The 19,597-nt window shown below is 41.1% G+C and overlaps 1 protein-coding gene across 1 annotated transcript in view; it reads right to left on the bottom strand.

The window, feature by feature from the left end:
• MRAP2 (melanocortin 2 receptor accessory protein 2) overlaps positions 1-19,597 on the bottom strand; it is a 127,356-nt gene that overhangs the window by 91,857 nt on the left and 15,902 nt on the right. The window lies entirely within an intron of this gene.

The following is a 19,597-nucleotide window of genomic DNA, read 5'->3' as shown; positions in this document are numbered from 1 at the left end:
GAAGGTACAGAGGGAAGGGGCTCTGGAACCTGGAGATTCCCACCCCACCATGAATCTGATGAGCTTCTAAAGGTCAGCCGAGCCCTACTGCACTTATCTTTTTAAAATTTATATAATAAACATTTATAAAGACTTACTGCAGCCAGGCATCACCTAATCATTTACAAAGACTCATTCATGAAATTCTCATCATTGCCTTGTGAAGGTGTGTTATGATTCCCACTGTACAGAGGAGGGAATGGAGGCACTGGCAGTGCCGGAGTCCTACTCCAGCAACCAGGGATTCAACCTGAAAAGATGGACAGTGTTGGTGAGAGAAATGAGGCAGCCTCTCATTTTTCTTGGACTGCCTCTTTATTTCAAGTTTAAGATTCTCTTTTATACTTTTACAAAAACATTAGGCCAGAGGTTTGACATTTTCAGTTCCCTCTCTCCCAGATTTATTATCTCCATAAATCATTGTTGCTCTTCAAACTGAGTTCCTGCTTCAGTGATTCTCTCAGGAATCAGCCTTAACTTGTGATTACATTGTAACTCATGCTACATTCCTCAGTTTACTACTTATCTTCCTAAGTCCTGTTTGCCCCTAACATCCTGAGCTCACTATCTCTTAAAAAGGCTTCTAGCTATAGTGTCTCTAAAAATTCCCAACTTCTATAAGCTATAGTCGGAGAAGGCAATGACAACCCACTCCTGTACTCTTGTCTGGAAAATCCCATGGACGGAGGAGCCTGGTAGGCTGCAGTCCATGGGGTCGCGAAGAGTCGGACACGACTGAGCGACTTCACTTTCACTTTTCACTTTCATGCACTGGAGAAGGAAATGGCAACCCACTCCAGTGTTCTTGCCTGGAGAATCCAAGGGACGGGGGAGCCTGGTGGGCTGCCGTCTATGGGATCGCACAGAGTCGGACACGACTGAAGTGACTTAGCTATAGTAAAATATGCTAACTTTACAACCTTCCTTAAATCTTTAACTTCTAACTATTTTAATTATTTCTAAGCCCTAAATTCAGTAAACTCCTTTGCCATAAACATTCTCCTCAAAAATAGGCTTCAGATATCAATCCATCCCATGGCCTCAAGCTATGGCCTATGTGCTCATCCTGGAACACTCTTTTGTAAAAGTCCTTGAACAAATGTCAATAATTAGCTTTATGAATTATTTTCTGAGCACAACTGCAGAAGGCTTTGTGCCTTCTCATGCTCCTCTCAAGAAAAATAAGCACCTTAATATTCCTTTTCAGTCAATTCAGCCGAGGAAAGGAAAAGACAAGTCAGAATTACAAGGCCTAACTCCTTCATCCCGGGATCCGTGCCTGTGGAATGAGGAGAGGGGGCTGGGGACCGTGCCTCCATTTTGTCAGTAATGCCTAACCCAGCCCCCAACAGGCAGGTTAAGAAACTTGACCCCAAAGTCACCAGGTCAGGAGGCAGGAGAGTCAGACAATGGGTATCTGAGTCAACTCCCTTCATCTCTACCTGTGCTGCTACCAAGAAAAGCCAGATGTCGACAGTGGCTATGGCAGCAATCCTGGTGCAGTTGGATGAAGGTGGGGGGAGGGCACACAGGAGTCCAGGCTAAGGGAGGGTGTAAAGAAAGTCTGTGGGACCATAAAGACAGGACCCAGGCCCTCAGCCCAGCCCACAGGTGGATGAGGAAGCATTGAACTGCAAGTGCAAGAGGTGGCACATTCATTCAAAGCCTCAGCTTTGCTTCTAGTTTGTCTTGTAGCTAAATCTTATCTTTTGATTAAGGACTCTATTCATTCATCCATTTGCACATACACTCCCTTGTGTATTTGCTCAGTCAGTCAGTCAACAAACATTTACTGAATGTGAATTGCCAGGATCTTTGCTAAATGCCAAGGAGAAAACATAGCAATAAACCACAGACTGTACACTTAATTTAAGATTTAATAATAATGACCTTAAGTTAAAAGAATCCCTGCTTAAGAAGCCCAGTGAATAATTTACACTTAGATTTATTTAAAAATGAAGGCTCATTTAAATTGAAATAGAAAGGCCTAAGTTTGCCCATGACCCAGCAGTAGTCCACATTTAATGTGTATCCCAGTCATTGAGCCATTTTGGTCAAATGAATGCCCCACTTTGCTAAGCAGATATTAAAAAAGAAAGAAAGGGTAATAGGAGGTGAAAGTATAAGTTTTGATTTCAAATTCACTAAAAAGAAAACAAAATACTATAGGTAGGCAATGGCACACCACTCCAGTACTCTTGCCTGGAAAATCCCATGGATGGAGGAACCTGGTAGGCTGCAGTCCATGGGGTCACCAAGAGTCGGACACGACTGAGTGACTTAACTTTCACTTTTCACTTTCATGCATTGGAGAAGGAAATGGCAACCCACTCCAGTGTTCTTGCCTGGAGAATCCCAGGGACGGAGGAGCCTGATGGGCTGCTTTCTATGGGGTCGCACAGAGTCGGACAGGACTGAAGCGACTTAGCAGCAGCAGCAGCAGCAGCAGCATAGGGTCTATTGAACCATACTTTCTTTCTGGCTGGCTTGTGGGATCTTAGTTCCCCAATCAGGAATTGACCTCAGCAGTGAAAGCATAGTCCTAACCACTGGAGAGTTAGGGAATTCACCGAACCATATATTTAAGTGCTAAATCAACATTATGGTTCTATGAACAATTTTATAAGGCATAGATTAAATTTTATTTCCTTAGCAGAGTGTAGCTTTTTAATAAACAATGTAAATATAATAGGTAATTTCAATTAAGGCATTAATTAAATAACTTGGGCAAACTCGGATTTACTTTAGACCAGTGGTTCTCAAATGTTTTGGCCTCAGGACTCTTTTTTACACTTAAAAGATTGTTACTTCATATATTTTCCTTTTTTTCCCTCTCCTTTGGTGAGAACATTTATACTCTCTTAAGAGATTTCAATTATAAAGACTGTGTTACTAACTATAATCTGCATGTTTTTTTTTATACTTTTTTAAAATTTTATTTTATTTTTAAACTTTACATAATTGTATTAGTTTTGCCAAATATCAAAATGAATCCGCCACAAGTATACATGTGTTCCCCATCCTGAACCCTCCTCCCTCCTCCCTCCCCATACCATCCCTCTGGGTCATCCCAGTGCACCAGCCCCAAGCATCCAGTATCGTGCATCGAACCTGGACTGGCAACTCGTTTCATACATGATATTTTACATGTTTCAATGCCATTCTCCCAAATCTTCCCACCCTCTCCCTCTCCCACAGAGTCCATAAGACTGTTCTATACATCAGTGTCTCTTTTGCTGTCTCGTACACAGGGTTATTGTTACCATCTTTCTAAATTCCATATATATGCGTTAGTATACTGTATTGGTGTTTTTCTTTCTGGCTTACTTCACTCTGTATAATAGGCTCCAGTTTCATCCACCTCATTAGAACTGATTCAAATGTATTCTTTTTAATGGCTGAGTAATACTCCATTGTGTATATGTACCACTGCTTTCTTATCCATTCGTCTGCTGATGGACATCTAGGTTGCTTCCATGTCCTGGCTATTATAAACAGTGCTGCGATGAACATTGGGGTACATGTGTCTCTTTCCCTTCTGGTTTCCTCAGTGTGTACAGCCAGCAGTGGGATTGCTGGATCATAAGGCAGTTCTATTTCCAGTTTTTAAAGGAATCTCCACACTGTTCTCCATAGTGGCTGTACTAGTTTGCATTCCCACCAACAGTGTAAGAGGGTTCCCTTTTCTCCACACCCTCTCCAGCATTTATTACTTGTAGACTTTTGGATCGCAGCCATTCTGACTGGTGTGAAATGGTACCTCATAGTGGTTTTGATTTGCATTTCTCTGATAATGAATGATGTGGAGCATCTTTTCATGTGTTTGTTAGCCATCTGGATGTCTTCTTTGGAGAAATGTCTATTTAGTTCTTTGGCCCATTTTTTTGATTGGGTCATTTATTTTTCTGGAGTTGAGCTGTAGGAGTTGCTTGTATATTCTCGAGATTAGTTGTTTGTCAGTTGCTTCATTTGCTATTATCTTCTCCCATTCTGAAGGCTGTCTTTTCACCTTGCTAATAGTTTCCTTTGATGTGCAGAAGCTTTTAAGGTTAATTATGTCCCATTTGTTTATTTTTGCTTTTATTTCCAATATTCTGGGACGTGGTTCATAGAGGATCCTGCTGTGATATATGTCAGAGAGTGTTTTGCCTATGTTCTCCTCTAGGAGTTTTATAGTTTCTGGTTTTATGTTTAGATCTTTAATCCATTTTGAGTTTATTTTTGTGTATGGTGTTAGAAAGTGTTCTAGTTTCATTCTTTTACAAGTGGTTGACCAGATTTCCCAGCACCACTTGTTAAAGGGATTGTCTTTAATCCATTGTATATTCTTGCCTCCTTTGTCAAAGATAAGGTGTCCATATGTGCGTGGATTTATCTCTGGGCTTTCTATTTTGTTCCATTGATCTATATTTCTGTCTTTGTGCCAGTACCATACTGTCTTGATAACTGTGGCTTTGTAGTAGAGTACCTGAAGTCAGGTAGGTTGATTCCTCCAGTTCCATTCTTCTTTCTCAAGATTGCTTTGGCTATTCGAGGTTTTTTGTATTTCCATACAAATGGTGAAATTATTTGTTCTAGCCTGTGAAGAATACCGTTGGTAGCTTGATAGGGATTGCATTGAATCTATAAATTGCTTTGGGTAGTATACTCATTTTCACTATATTGATTCTTCCAATCCATGAACATGGTATATTTCTCCATCTGTTAGTGTCCTCTTTGATTTCTTTCACCAGTGTTTTATAGTTTTCTATATATAGGTCTTTAGTTTCTTTAGGTAGATATATTCCTAAGTATTTTATTCTTTCCGTTGCAATGGTGAATGGAATTGTTTCCTTAATTTCTCTTTCTGTTTTCTCATTATTAGTGTATAGGAATGCAAGGGATTTCTGGGTGTTGATTTTATATCCTGCAACTTTACTATAGTCATTGATTAGTTCTAGTAATTTTCTGGTGGAGTCTTTAGGGTTTTCTATGTAGAGGATCATGTCATCTGCAAATAGTGAGAGCTTTACTTCTTCTTTCCCAATTTGGATTCCTTTTATTTCTTTTTCTGCTCTGATTGCTGTGGCCAAAATTTCCAAAACTATGTTGAATAGTAATGGTGAAAGTGAGCACCCTTGTCTTGTTCCTGACTTCAGAGGAAATGCTTTCAATTTTTCACCATTGAGGATAATGTTTGCTGTGGGTTTGTCATATATAGCTTTTATTATGTTGAGGTATGTTTCTTCTATTCCTGCTTTCTGGAGAGTTTTTATCATAAATGGATGTTGAATTTGTCAAAGGCTTTCTCTGCATCTATTGAGATAATCATATGGTTTTTATTTTTCAATTTGTTAATGTGGTGTATTACATTGATTGATTTGCGGATATTGAAGAATCCTTGCATCCCTGGGATAAAGCCCACTTGGTCATGGTGTATGATCTTTTTAATGTGTTGTTGGATTCTGATTGCTAGAATTTTGTTAAGGATTTTTGCATCTATGTTCATCAGTGATATTGGCCTGTAGTTTTCTTTTTTTGTGGGACCTTCATCAGGTTTTGGTATTAGGGTGATGGTGGCCTCATAGAATGAGTTTGGAAGTTTACCATCCTCTGCAATTTTCTGGAAGAGTTTGAGCAGGATCGGTGTTAGCTCTTCTCTAAATTTTGGTAGAATTCAGCTGTGAAGCCGTCTGGACCTGGGCTTTTGTTTGCAGGAAGATTTGTGATTACAGTTTCAATTTCCGTGCTTGTGATGGGTCTGTTAAGATTTTCTATTTCTTCCTGATCGAGTTTTGGAAAGTTGTACTTTTCTAAGAATTTGTCCATTTCTTCTACGTTGTCCATTTTATTGGCATATAATTGTTGATAGTAGTCTCTTATGATCCTTTATATTTCTGTGTTGTCTGTTGTGATCTCTCCATTTTCATTTCTAATTTTATTGATTTGATTTTTCTCCCTTTGTTTCTTGATGAGTCTGGCTAATGGTTTGTCCATTTTATTTATCCTTTCAAAAAACCAGCTTTTGGTCTTGTTGATTTTTGCTATGATCTCTTTTGTTTCTTTTGCATTTATTTCTGCTCTAAGTTTTAAGATTTCTTTCCTTCTACTAACCCTGGGGTTCTTCATTTCTTCCTTTTCTAGTTGCTTTAGGTGTAGAGTTAGGTTATTTATTTGAGTTTTTTCTTGTTTCTTGAGGTGTCCTGTATTGCTATGAAATTTCCCCTTAGGACTGCTTTTACCGTGTCCCACAGGTTTTGGGTTGTTGTGTTTTCATTTTCATTCGTTTCTATGCAAAATTTGATTTCTTTTTTGATTTCTTCTGCGATTTGTTGGTTATTCAGCAGTGTGTTGTTCAGCCTCCATATGTTGGAGTTTTTAATAGTTTTTCTCTTGTAATTGAGATCTAATCTTACTGCATTGTGGTCAGAAAAGATGCTTGGAATGATTTCTATTTTTTTGAATTTACCAAGGCTAGCTTTATGGCCCAGGATGTGATCTATCCTGGAGAAGGTTCCATGTGCACTTGAGAAAAAGGTGAAATTCATTGTTTTGGGATGAAATGTCCTATAGATATCAATTAGGTCTAACTGGTCTATTGTATTGTTTAAAGTTTGTGTTTCCTTGTTAATTTTCTGTTTAGTTGATCTATCCATAGGTGTGAGTGGGGTATTAAAGTCTCCCACTATTATTGTGTTATTGTTAATTTCTCCTTTCATACTTGTTAGCATTTGTCTTACATACTGCAGTGCTCCCGTGTTGGGTGCATATATATTTATAATTGTTATATCTTCTTCTTGGATTGATCCTTTGATCATTATGTAGTGACCTTCTTTGTCTCTTTTCACAGCCTTTGTTTTAAAGTCTATTTTATCTGATATGAGTATTGCTACTCCTGCTTTCTTTTGGTCCCTATTTGCATGGAAAATCTTTTTCCAGCCCTTCACTTTCAGTCTGTATGTGTCCCCTGTTTTGAGGTGGGTCTCTTGTAGACAACATATGTAGGGGTCTTGTTTTTGTATCCATTCAGCCAGTCTTTGTCTTTTGGTTGGGGCATTCAACCCATTTACGTTTAAGGTAATTACTGATAAGTATGATCCCGTTGCCATTTACTTTATTGTTTTGGGTTCGAATTTATACACCGTTTTTGTGTTTCCTGTCTAGAGAATATCCTTTAGTATTTGTTGGAGAGCTGGTTTGGTGGTTCAGAATTCTCTCAGCTTTTGCCTGTCTGAAAAGCTTTTGATTTCTCCTTCATACTTGAATGAGATCCTTGCTGGGTACAATAATCTGGGCTATAGGTTATTTTCTTTCATCATTTTAAGTATGTCTTGCCATTCCCTCCTGGCTTGAAGAGTTTCTATTGAAAGATCAGCTGTTATCCTTATGGGTATTCCCTTGTGTGTTATTTGTTGTTTTTCCCTTGCTGCTTTTAATATTTGTTCTTTGTGTTTGATCTTTGTTAATTTGATTACTATGTGTCTTGGGGTGTTTCGCCTTGGGTTTATCCTGTTTGGGACTCTCTGGGTTTCTTGGACTTGGGTGATTATTTCCTTCCCCGTTTTAGGGAAGTTTTCAACTATTATCTCCTCAAGTATTTTCTCATGGTCTTTCTTTTTGTCTTCTTCTTCTGGGACCCCATGATTCGAATGTTGTAGCGTTTAATATTGTCCTGGAGGTCTCTGAGATTGTCCTCATTTCTTTTAATTCGTTTTTCTTTTATCCTCTCTGATTCATTTATTTCTACCATTCTATCTTCTAATTCACTAATCCTATCTTCTGCCTCTGTTATTCTACTATTTGTTGCCTCCAGAGTGTTTTTAATTCCACTTATTGCATTATTCATTATATATTGACTCTTTTTTATTTCTTCTAAGTCCTTGTTAAACCTTTCTTGCATCTGCTCAATCCTTGCCTCCAGGCTATTTATCTGTGATTCCATTTTAATTTCAAGATTTTGGATCAATTTCACTATCATTATTCAGAATTCTTTATCAGGTAGATTCCCTATTTCTTCCTCTTTTGTTTGGTTTGGTGGGCATTTATCCTGTTCTTTTATCTTCTGGGTATTCCTCTGTCTCTTCATCTTGTTTAAATTGCTGAGTTTGGGGTGTCCTTTCTGTATTCTGGCAGTTTGTGGAGTTCTCTTTATTGTGGCATTTCCTCGCTGTGTGTGGGTTTGTACAGTGGCTTGTCAGGGTTTCCTGGTTAGGGAAGCTTGTGTCGATGTTCTGGTGGATGGAGCTGTATTTCTTCTCTCTGAAGTGTAATGAAATGTCCAGTAATGAGTTATGAGATGTCTATGGTTTTGGGGTGACTTTGGGCAGCCTGTATCTTGAAGCTCAGGGCTGTGTTCCTTTGTTGCTGGAGAATTTGCTTGGTATGTCTTGCCCTGGAACTTGTTGGCCCTTGTGTGGTGCTTGGTTTCAGTGTCAGTATGGAGGCGTTTGATGAGCTCCTGTCAATTAATGTTCCTTGGAGTCAGGAGTTCCCTGGAGTCAGGGTTTGGACTTAAGCCTCCTACTTCCAGTTATCAGTCTTATTTTTACAGTAGTTTCAAAACTTCTCCTTCTATACAGCACCATTGATAAAACATCTACATTAAAGATGAAAAGTTTCTCTACTGTGAGGGTCACTCAGAGAGGTTCACAGCGTTACATGGAGAAGAGAAGAGGGAGGAGGGAGTTAGAGATGACCCAAACGAGATGAGGTGGAATCAATAGTGGAGAGAGTGGGCTAGCCAGTAGTCACTTCCTTATGTGCACTCCACAACTGGACCGCTCAGAGATGTTCACAGAGTTATACACAGAAGAGAAGAAGGAGGAAGGAGACAGAGGTGGCCAGAAGGACAAAAGGGGGAAATGAAAAGGAGGGAGACAGATCCAGCCAGTAATCAGTTCCCTAAGTGTTCTCCACCGTCTGGAACACACAGAAATTCACAGAGTTGGGTAGAGTAGAGAGGGGTTAGGGAGGAGATACAGGCGACCTGGTGGAGAAAACGGAGAGTCCAAAGGGAGAGAGAGCAGTCAAGCCAGTAATCTCGTTCCCTAGTGAAAAATGGGTCCTGAAGATTGGGTTCTTAAAGGTACAAAATTGGTAAGAAATACATAAAAGCAAAAATTAAAAATCTAGAGTAGAGTTTGGAATTTCAAAAATGCGATGTTAATGAAAAGAAGAAGGAAAAGAAAGAGAGAAAAAAACAAACAAAGAAAAACAAACAAGGTTGTGAAAATTATAAAGAAACTACAGGTACAAAATTGATAACTAATACCAAAAAGCAAAAATTAAAAATCTAGAGTAGAGTTTGGAATTTCAAAAATACAATGTTAAAAAAGAAGAAGAAGAAAAATAAAGAGAGAAAACAAACAAACCAACACTCCAGATCTGATCTGCTGTGTCCTTACTATTTTGTCTCACACAATATTTTTCTTCTGCATCAAGGGCATTTTTAAGTGAAACTGGTGTTTGTTTTTTTCAGGGTGTGCATGATGTTGAATAATACAAACACCACTCAGTTCAGTTCAGTCGCTCAGTCGTGTCCGACTCTTTGTGACCCCATGAATCGCAGCCCGCCAGGCCTCCCTGTCCATCACCAACTCCCGGAGTTCACCCAGATTCACATCCATCGAGTCAGTGATGCCATTCAGCCATCTCATCCTCAGTTGTCCCCTTCTCCTCCTGCCCCCAATCCCTCCCAGCATCAGAGTCTTTGCCAATGAGTCAACTCTTCGCATGAGGTGGTCAAAGTACTGGAGTTTCAGCTTTAGCATCATTCCTTCCAAAGAAATCCCAGGGCTGGTCTCCTTCAGAATGGACTGGGTGGATCTCCTTGCAGTCCAAGGGACTCTCAAGAGTCTTCTCCAACACCACAGTTCAAGAGCATCAATTCTTCGGCGCTCAGCCTTCTTCACAGTCCAACTCTCACATCCATACATGACCACTGGAAAAACCATAGCCTTGACTAGACGGACCTTTGTTGGCAAAGTAATGTCTTTGCTTTTGAATATGCTATCTAGGTTCGTCATAACTTTCCTTCCAAGGAGTAAGCGCCTTTTAATTTCATGGCTGCAGTCACCATCTGCAGTGATTTTGGAGCCCAAAAAATAAAGTCTGCCACTGTTTCCACTGTTTCCCCATCTATTTCCCATGAAGTGGTGAGACCAGATGCCATGATCTTCATTTTCTGAATGTTGAGCCTAAGCCAACTTTTTCACTCTCCTCTTTCACTTTCATCAAGAGGCTTTGTAGTTCCTCTTCACTTTCTGCCATAAGGGTGGTGTCATCTGCATATCTGAGGTTATTGATATTTCTCCTGGCAATCTTGATTCCAGCTTGTGTTTCTTCCAGTCCAGCGTTTCTCATGATGTACTCTGCATATAAATTAAATAAGCAGGGTGACAATATACAGCCTTGACATACTCCTTTTCCTATTTGGAACCAGTCTGTTCATGTCCAGTTTGAACTGTTGGTTCCTGATCTGCATACAAATTTCTCAAGAGGAAGATCAGGTGGTCTGGTATTCCCATCTCTTTCAGAATTGTCCACAGTTTATTGTGATCCACAAAGTCAAAGGCTTTGGCATAGTCAATAAAGCAGAAATAGATGTTTTTCTGGAACTCTCTTGCTTTTTCCATGATCAGCAGATGTTGGCAATTTGATCTCTGGTTCCTCTGCCTTTTCTAAAACCAGCTTGAACATCTGGAAGTTCACGGTTCACGTATTGCTGAAGCCTGGCTTGGAGAATTTTGAGCATTACTTTACTAGCATGTGAGATGAGTGCAATTGTGCGGTAGTTTCAGCATTCTTTGGCATTGCCTTTCTTTGGGATTGGAATGAAAACTGACCTTTTCCAGTCCTGTGGCCACTGCTGAGTTTTCCAGATTTGCTGGCATATTGAGTGTAGCACTTTCACAGCATCATCTTTCAGGATTTGGAATAGCTCAACTGGAATTCCATCACCTCCACTAGCTTTGTTCATAGCGATGCTTTCTAAGGCCACTTGACTTCACATTCCAGGATGTCTGGCTCTACTGGTTCAGTGCAATTACCTTAATTTGTATTAAGGCTCCAGCAATTTTACACACCAATGCTTTTGTATCTCCAATAGAATGTCAACACCTTTGTACAAGGATAAACCATAAGATTAAAATAAAAAGTGAAACAACCCTTTGAATTTTCCAGTGTAGCTGAGGCTCATTGCGGAACGTTCCCATATAGGAACCTCTTTTTTTGTGCTGTTAGTACTGATAAGAGATGAGCTGAAGAAAAAAGAAGTAAGTCCATCCCTGTCTATAGACCAATCCATTTGTAGGGTGAAAGTGCAGTTCTGCAGAAGGAAAGATGAGAACTCTGTCTCCATATTTGTAGCTAAGTCTTGGATTTACTGAGTTGCTGATGGGTGCTGATGGGATTCCCTTTACTTACTCTTCATCCACCAGGCAGTGAACAATATCTGATTATAAAATGATTACAGGATTTATTTGCCTCAGAGTTGTTTATGCTCCTTCTTATCCTAGAAGATGCTTCAGGGAGTTTTCATCTCTAGTTCAAAAGCTGAAACAAATCATTTTTGGAATTTAAAGAGCTCATCAAGCCTATGTTTAAAATATTTGATTATTTTTTAAACTCTGATTTATTGGTTTCAATATTGGCAACTCTAAATTGGCAATATAGAGTGACAATTTAATATTCTATATTATCTAAAAATTTTCTATTGCATAAGACCCAGTTGGCAAATTATTAACACCTATAAAGTGAAGGAAACAGAAGTTTTGTCATCTGTTTCATGTAGAGTTTTGCAGTCTCTTTTGTCAGGAAGTTCTACAGTGTCAGTTTCCATTTTCGTCAGCATCTTTAGACATGGATGGTACAAATGTGGTTTGAGAGAGCAAATCTCATCTTTCTTTTTTATGCCAAGATCCTTTCTTTAATGGTAATAAAAAGCATAATTTTTAAATTCTACAATAAAATTATTAAACTCATAAAATTCTCAAATACAGGTTTTTCAATCAACTTTTAAAAGTCTTGTTTGTATCTATGGTATGCTCTCACTTAAACAAAATGATGTATGTCTGTATATCTAAATGTAGAAAATGGATGCAAGAATGGCCACCCGCATGTTAATTGTGATGGTGATCATCTCGGAGTAAGATTGGGGGAATTTTAGCCATTTTTGCTTTTTCCTTTATGTTTTTGCATATTGTCTACATTTTTTTGCTGTGTTTTTAAAACAGCATTTACAGGCTATTTTCCTTGTTTGTTTCAGGGAGGGTACCCATTTCCAACCTTAGATACTGGTGTGTGATGTGCTGTGGAAAGGATGAGTGGGACTAATCAGGCAATTTGATTGACAAATATGATGAATGTGCCTAGAAGTAATTTGGGAGACAGGACTAGTCCATGCTAATCAGAGCTTGCAAAGATGGATTTGAATACCAAAAATGGAATATTTTCACTTCATTTGCTAAGAGAACTACAGCTGTCAAATTCTATCAGAATATCATCTCATTCTCTTCCAAACCACAGTGTTGATGTGTGAAAACAAATTATGGAGTCATGGTGGTGCAATGGTAAAGAACCCGCCTGCCAATGCAGGAGATGCTAGAGATATCAGTTCGATCCCTGGATTGGGAAGATCCCCTGGAGTAGGAAATGGAAACCACTCCAGTAGTCCTGCCTAGAAAATCCCATGGACAGAGGAGCCTGGTGGGCTACAGTCCATGAGATCACAAAGAGTCTGACACAACTGAGCACAGCACACACACACACAGAAGGCCAGAGCAGGAAAGGAACTTAGAAACTGCCTGGTCCAAACCTGTCATGTTACAGGCAAGAATTCTAGGCTGCAGGAAGAGGAAGTACATCTCCCAGGTCATGGAGGAAATCCCAGAGTATGTGTGTGGTAAGGACTGGTGCCATTTGGGAGGCCTGGGATTACGTTCTCATAGAGCCCTGATTAATCAGCCCTGGAGAAGCTATGTCCCAGCCCTGACTCTCCACCTCTCCTTTATCAGCATCATCAAGACTTCCCATAAGCTTCTTGTCACAGTTCCCAACATGTCTTCTTATCATGGTTTAATTACATGTACTTGCATCTTGGTACAGGAGAAGCCAAGGAAGACACTACGCAGCCAAGTGCTAGACAGAACAAGACTTCACGCACATAGAGAAGAGACGAAGCAAGATTAGCTCCAATCGTATGCACTGGTCTTCATGGCTGGTGGATCCACGTCCACTACAGCAAATGCAGTGCAATTGGCCTATGAACCCCCAAGCTCCTGAGCATCACTCCTCAGCAGCAGTAGAAGGACCCTGACTGGGTCTGAAATACTGAAAGCTGGGGTTGTACCTGAAGGCCATCGACATAACCACTTAAATACAACAAAGAAGACTTATGCAGGAAAAACTTTCCTACACAAGGTTACTAAGCAGCATGAGAATAATCTTTACTTTGAGGTGAAAAAAGGCAAAGTTCTGCTCTAGGTACCTTCCCCTCCTCCCTCCTGCCCACTGTCCTTTGAGGCCACTTCACCCCAGTGTGCATTCCAGCTGCCTCCTCCATGGCCTTGGAGGAAGGAAGGTAAGGCAGTGGTCCCCCAACCTTTTTGGCACCAGGGATAAATTGTGTGGAAGACAAACTGTGGGCAGGGGAGGGAGATGATTCAAGCATTACATTTATTGTGCACCTTATTTCTATTATTATTACTTCTACCTCAGCTCCACCTCAGATCATCAGGCATTAGATCCTGGAGGTTGGGGATATATGGGGATATCAGGTTCCCCTGATACAAGGGGAACAAGGTCAATTCTTCCAACTGCTGACCCTGTTCTCATTTCAAACTCCTATTGTGCTCCCCAGGACTGAGAACCTCCTTGGTCTGCCAAGCCTTAAAGGACTAGACATCCTGCCCACCTCCATACTTTTATAACCAACCAAGAGTACCCAAGGCCAAGGCTATGGATTGGGAGAGGTGCATGTGGGCTGAGAAGTCTAAAGGTCTGGGTATGAGTCCTGAATGCTGCACTCACTAGCTTAGTTAGTTATGTGATTTCCCCCAGCACCTCTTCCCCACTTGCAAAGTGAGCATTATTGAGAGAGTGCTGAGGAAAAAGTGAGATGCAGCTCATGAAAATGCTCTGCAACATTTGCTAGATTTCTCAGTTATTCCCTTGACTGGGGCTCATTGCAACCTCTCTTCCCCAGAAACACTTTGGATCAGGGACTTATCCCTGTATACCAGCCCTTCATCCAGGGTAGTGTTGGAGAACAGAGGGATCAAAAAGTGCTCACTGAACTGAGATGGTATCTTGAGATGGAAAAGTGAGGCAAGCAACTTCAAACAATCAATGAGTCAGTTTAATATAGGGTAACTTACAGGGTGGTATCTGGATTGGGGAAGGGGAGACAATGACCTGGAAGTATTTGCAGCTGCATTCTGCACCACACCAAGGGGTCATTGGGGCAATTTTATAGTTAACCTGAGTTATTTGGTTAGGTATTCGGAAACAGAAAGCACATTCTTAAGTCAAGATTCATGAATGGGTAGCTAGTCTCATGGATGCCAGGAATATGTCAGTGAAGGTTTTTATGATTTTAGAGGGGCCTAATAGAGCATCCAGGCTACCTGGTCCTAATGATTGTTAAATAATACCTGTTAACTAAAAAGGCCTTGATAACAGAGAAGTGATTTTTTTACTGTACAGTACAATCCTGGGCAGTCAGCAGGACAGGAGAAACTGTAAGGGCTCCAGATGGCATCAGTTATGCTAATTGCCATACACTCCATCCATGACATCTTTTTTTAAAATTTTTGGCCACAAAGTGGAACCTTAGTTCCCTCCCTAGAGATTGAACCCACACCCCCTGCACTGAAAGGTGGAATCTTAACAATTGTCCCATCCCTGACATCTTGAGGGCCTCTGCAATCTTATCTAGCATTCTTCCACATAGACCCTAGGGCCAGAGATAAAGATTAAGTGTAAGAAAACTGGTGTAAGAAATTCTATTAATAAAACAATTTTCTTATATTTCTTATGGCAATAACTTAAAAGTTATTTTTGAAAGAGAACATTCTCCAAGAAGGTTTAGATCCCCTATCTGCTGCCCTGTCTCACATGGTGGGGTCAGCCTGTTGGTCAGCCAGCATGGCCTTCATTCAGTTTTCATGTCCCAAGGCCTGGCTTTTACTGACCAAATCAGCCTGGGCCCCCATCCCTGACCACCCTGGTCTGGCTCAGCTGATACTCCCTTCTAGAAATGACAAGGCAGGAGAGAAGGTCATCAAGTGGCAGGGTCTATTCATTTGAGGGCACAGGCAAGTAGCAGACCAGCCAGGTGAGATATGAGCAAATGGCTCAGGCTTGGAGCAACTCTGATTGAGCAGCTGTTGTCCTTTAGGTGAAACCTGAGACTTGGTACCCATCTTCTGCGCAGGACAGCACTATTGCTCATCCAATTAAGAAAGGGATGCCCTACCACTCCCCTCTCTGCTCTTCTCCTGCCTCCTTTCTCATTACTGGAGTCTGACACTGGCTCCTCCACAGCCTGGCCTCACTTCCATTTACGACTTGCACACAGGCAAGTCTGGCTCAGTCTCTTGTGGGTCACGCTACTTTTTCCTGGGTCCTGGTGTGCACAAGTTTTGTTCATGTCCTCCAAGAGTCTGTTTCCCCAGTCCTCTGGAAGTCCTCCAAGAGTCTGTTTCCCCAGTCCTCTGGAAGTCCTCAGGAGATACCCCTCGTCCAAGGTAAGGAGCAATGGCTGCGCTTTGCTGGAGCAGCCATGAAGAGATACCCCACACCCAAGGTAAGAGAAACCCAAGTAAGACAGTAGGTGTTGTAAGAGGGCATCAGAGGGCAGACACACTGAAACCATACACACAGAAAACTAGTCAATCTAATCACACTAGGACCACAGCCTTGTCTAACTCAATGAAACTAAGCCATGCCCGTGGGGCAACCCAGGACAGGCGGGTCATGGTGGAGAGATTTGACGGAATGTGGTCCACTGGAGAAGGAAATGGCAAACCACTTCAGTATTCTTGCCTTTAGAACCCCATGAACAGTATGAAAAGGCAAAATGATAGGATACTGAAAGAGAAACTCCCCAGGTCAGTGGGTGCCCAATATGCTACTGGAGATCAGTGGAGAAATAACTCCAGAAAGAATGAAGGGATGGAGCCAAAGCAAAAACAATACCCAGCTGTGGATGTGACTAGTGATAGAAGCAAGGTCCAATGCTGTAAAGAGCAATATTGCATAGGAACCTGGAATGTCAGGTCCATGAATCAAGGCAAATTGGAAGTGGTCAAACAAGAGATGGCAAGAGTGAATGTCAACATTCTAGGAATCAGTGAACTGAAATGGACTGGAATGGGTGAATTTAACTCAGATGACCATTATATCTACTACTGTGGGCAGGAATCCCTGAGAAGAAATGGAGTGGCCATTTGGTCAACAAAAGAGTCCAAAATGCAGTACTTGGATGCAATCTCAAAAATGACAGAATGATCTCTGTTCGTTTCCAAGGCAAACCATTCAATATCCAATAATCCAAGTCTATGCCCCAACCAGTAACACTGAAGAAGCTGAAGTTGAACGTTTCTTTGAAGACCTACAAGACCTTTTAGAACTAACACCCAACAAAGATGTCCTTTTCATTATAGGGGACTGGAATGCAAAAGTAGGAAGTCAAGAAACACCTGGAGTAACACACAAATTTGGCCTTGGAATACGGAATTAAGCAGGGCAAAGACTAATAGAGTTTTGCCAAGAAAATGCACTGGTCATAGCAAACACCCTCATCCAACAACACAAGAGAAGACTCTATACATGGACATCACCAGATGGTCAACATCAAAATCAGATTGATTATATTCTTTGCAGCCAAAGATGGAGAAGCTCTATACAGTCAGCAAAAACAAGACCAGGAGCTGACTGTGGCTCAGACCATGACCTCCTTACTGCCAAATTCAGACTTAAATTGAAGAAAGTAGGGAAAATCACTAGACCATTCAGGTATGACCTAAATCAAATCCCTTGTGATTATACAGTGGAAGTGAGAAATAGATTTAAGGGCCTAGATCTGATAGATAGAGTGTCTGATGAACTATGGAATGAGGTTCGTGACATTGTACAGGATACAGGGATCAAGACCATCCCCATGGAAAAGAAATGCAAAAAAGCAAAATGGCTATCTGGGGAGGTCTTACAAATAGCTGTGAAAAGAAGAGAAGTGAAAAGCAAAGGAGAAAAGGAAAGATATAAACATCTGAATGCAGAGTTCCAAAAAATAGCAAGAAGAGATAAGAAAGCCTTCTTCAGTGATCAATGCAAAGAAATAGAGGAAAACAACAGAATGGGAAAGACTAGGGATCTCTTCAAGAAAATCAGAGATACCAAGGGGACATTTCATGCAAAGATGAGCTCGATAAAGGACAGAAATGGTATGGACCTAACAGAAGCAGAAGATATTAAGAAGAGATGGCAAGAATACACAGAAGAACTGTACAAAAAAGATCTTCATGACCCAGATAATCACGATGGTGTGATCACTCACCTAGAGCCAGACATCCTGGAATGTGAAGTCAAGTGGGCCTTAGAAAGCATCACTACGAACAAAGCTAGTGGAGGTGATGGAATTCCAGTTGAGCTATTCCAAATCCTGAAAGATGATGCTGTGAAAGTGCTACACTCAATATGCCAGCAAATCTGGAAAACTCAGCAGGGGCCACAGGACTGGAAAAGGTCAGTTTTCATTCCAATCCCAAAGAAAGGCAATGCCAAAGAATGCTCAAACTACCGCACAATTGCACTCATCTCACACGCTAGTAAAGTAATGCTCAAAATTCTCCAAGCCAGGCTTCAGCAATACGTGAACCGTGAACTTCCAGATGTTCAAGCTGGTTTTAGAAAAGGCAGAGGAACCAGAGATCAAATTGCCAACATCTGCTGGATCATGGAAAAAGCAAGAGAGTTCCAGAAAAACATCTATTTCTGCTTTATTGACTATGCCAAAGCCTTTGACTGTGTGGATCACAATATACTGTGGACAATTCTGAAAGAGATGGGAATACCAGACCACCTGATCTTCCTCTTGAGAAATCTGTATGCAGGTCAGGAAGCAACAGTTAGAACTGGACATGGAACAACAGACTGGTTGCAAATAGGAAAAGGAGTACGTGAAGGCTGTATATTGTCACCCTGCTTATTTAACTTCTATGCAGAGTACATCATGAGAAACGCTGGACTGGAAGAAACACAAGCTGGAATCAAGATTGCTGGGTGAAATATCAATAACCTCAGATATGCAGATGACACCAGCCTTATGGCAGAAAGTGAAGAGGAACTCAAAAGCCTCTTGATGAAAATGAAAGTGGAGAGTGAAAAAGTTGGCTTAAAGCTCAACATTCAGAAAACGAAGATCATGGCATCCAGTCCCACCACTTCATGGGGAAATAGATGGGGAAACAGTGGAAACAGTGTCAGACTTGATTTTTCTGGGCTCCAAAATCATTACAGATGGTGACTGCAGCCATGAAATTAAAAGACGCTTACTCCTTGGAAGGAAAGTTATGACGAACCTAGATAGCATATTCAAAAGCAGAGACATTACTTTGCCAACAAATATTCGTCTAGTCAAGGCTATGGTTTTTCCAGTGGTCATGTATGGATGTGAGAGTTGGACTGTGAAGAAGGCTGAGTGGGGAAGAATTGATGCTTTTGAACTGTGGTGTTGGAGAAGACTCTTGAGAGTCCCTTGGACTGCAAGGAGATCCAACCAGTCCATTCCGAAGGAGATCAGCCCTGGGATTTCTTTGGAAGGAATGATGCTAAAGCTGAAACTCCAGTACTTTGGCCACCTCATGAGAAGAGTTGACTCATTGGCAAAGACTCTGATGCTGGGAGGGATTGGGGGCAGGAGGAGAAGGGGACGACAGAGGATGAGATGGCTGGATGGCATCACTGACTCGATGGACGTGAGTCTCAGTGAACTCTGGGAGTTGGTGATGGACAGGGAGGCCTGGCGTGCTGCAATTCATGGGGTCACAAGGAGTTGGACACGACGGAGCGACTGATCTGATCTGATCATCCTTCATCCCTCTGGCCTTAAATCCTCTTACCCCTCCATGCCCATTCTGAAAGTGATTCCTCCAGCTTGATAACCTAAGCTCCAGTTCTTTTTCCAGGAAACCTGATGATTCCTTTGAACTATCAAAGGAGTATCTCTATACCCCTCCTAGCATTCTTTGCATGTTTCTAGCAAGCATTTATTGTAGCGCACAACTGTTTGTTTACTTATGTGTCACACTCTAAACTAAGCCTTCTGGATTAAAAAAAAAAAAATCTACTGTACTGAGAGATGGAAGTGTCCACCCAATGTGGGCTCAGAGATAATCAGAAATTTTGAATTAACATAGGGATGAGATGGGTGCGTGAAAATAAAGACTGAGATGAACAGACTCTTCCTCACAATTGTGTACCATCTGGGTGCTTGCAGATGCTGGAGGTAGGGAATATCCTGCCATTTGTGTGGGCCTTGGCTTCACGTGGGTAGGGGTACATGAGCGAGGCAAAACGC

This window comes from Bubalus bubalis, chromosome 10 (genome assembly GCF_019923935.1).
Source record: "Bubalus bubalis isolate 160015118507 breed Murrah chromosome 10, NDDB_SH_1, whole genome shotgun sequence".
In the NCBI taxonomy this organism is placed as follows: Eukaryota; Metazoa; Chordata; class Mammalia; order Artiodactyla; family Bovidae; genus Bubalus; species Bubalus bubalis.
The sequence above is the reverse complement of the archived record's forward strand: the minus strand, read 5'-3'. Positions and strand labels throughout refer to the sequence as shown.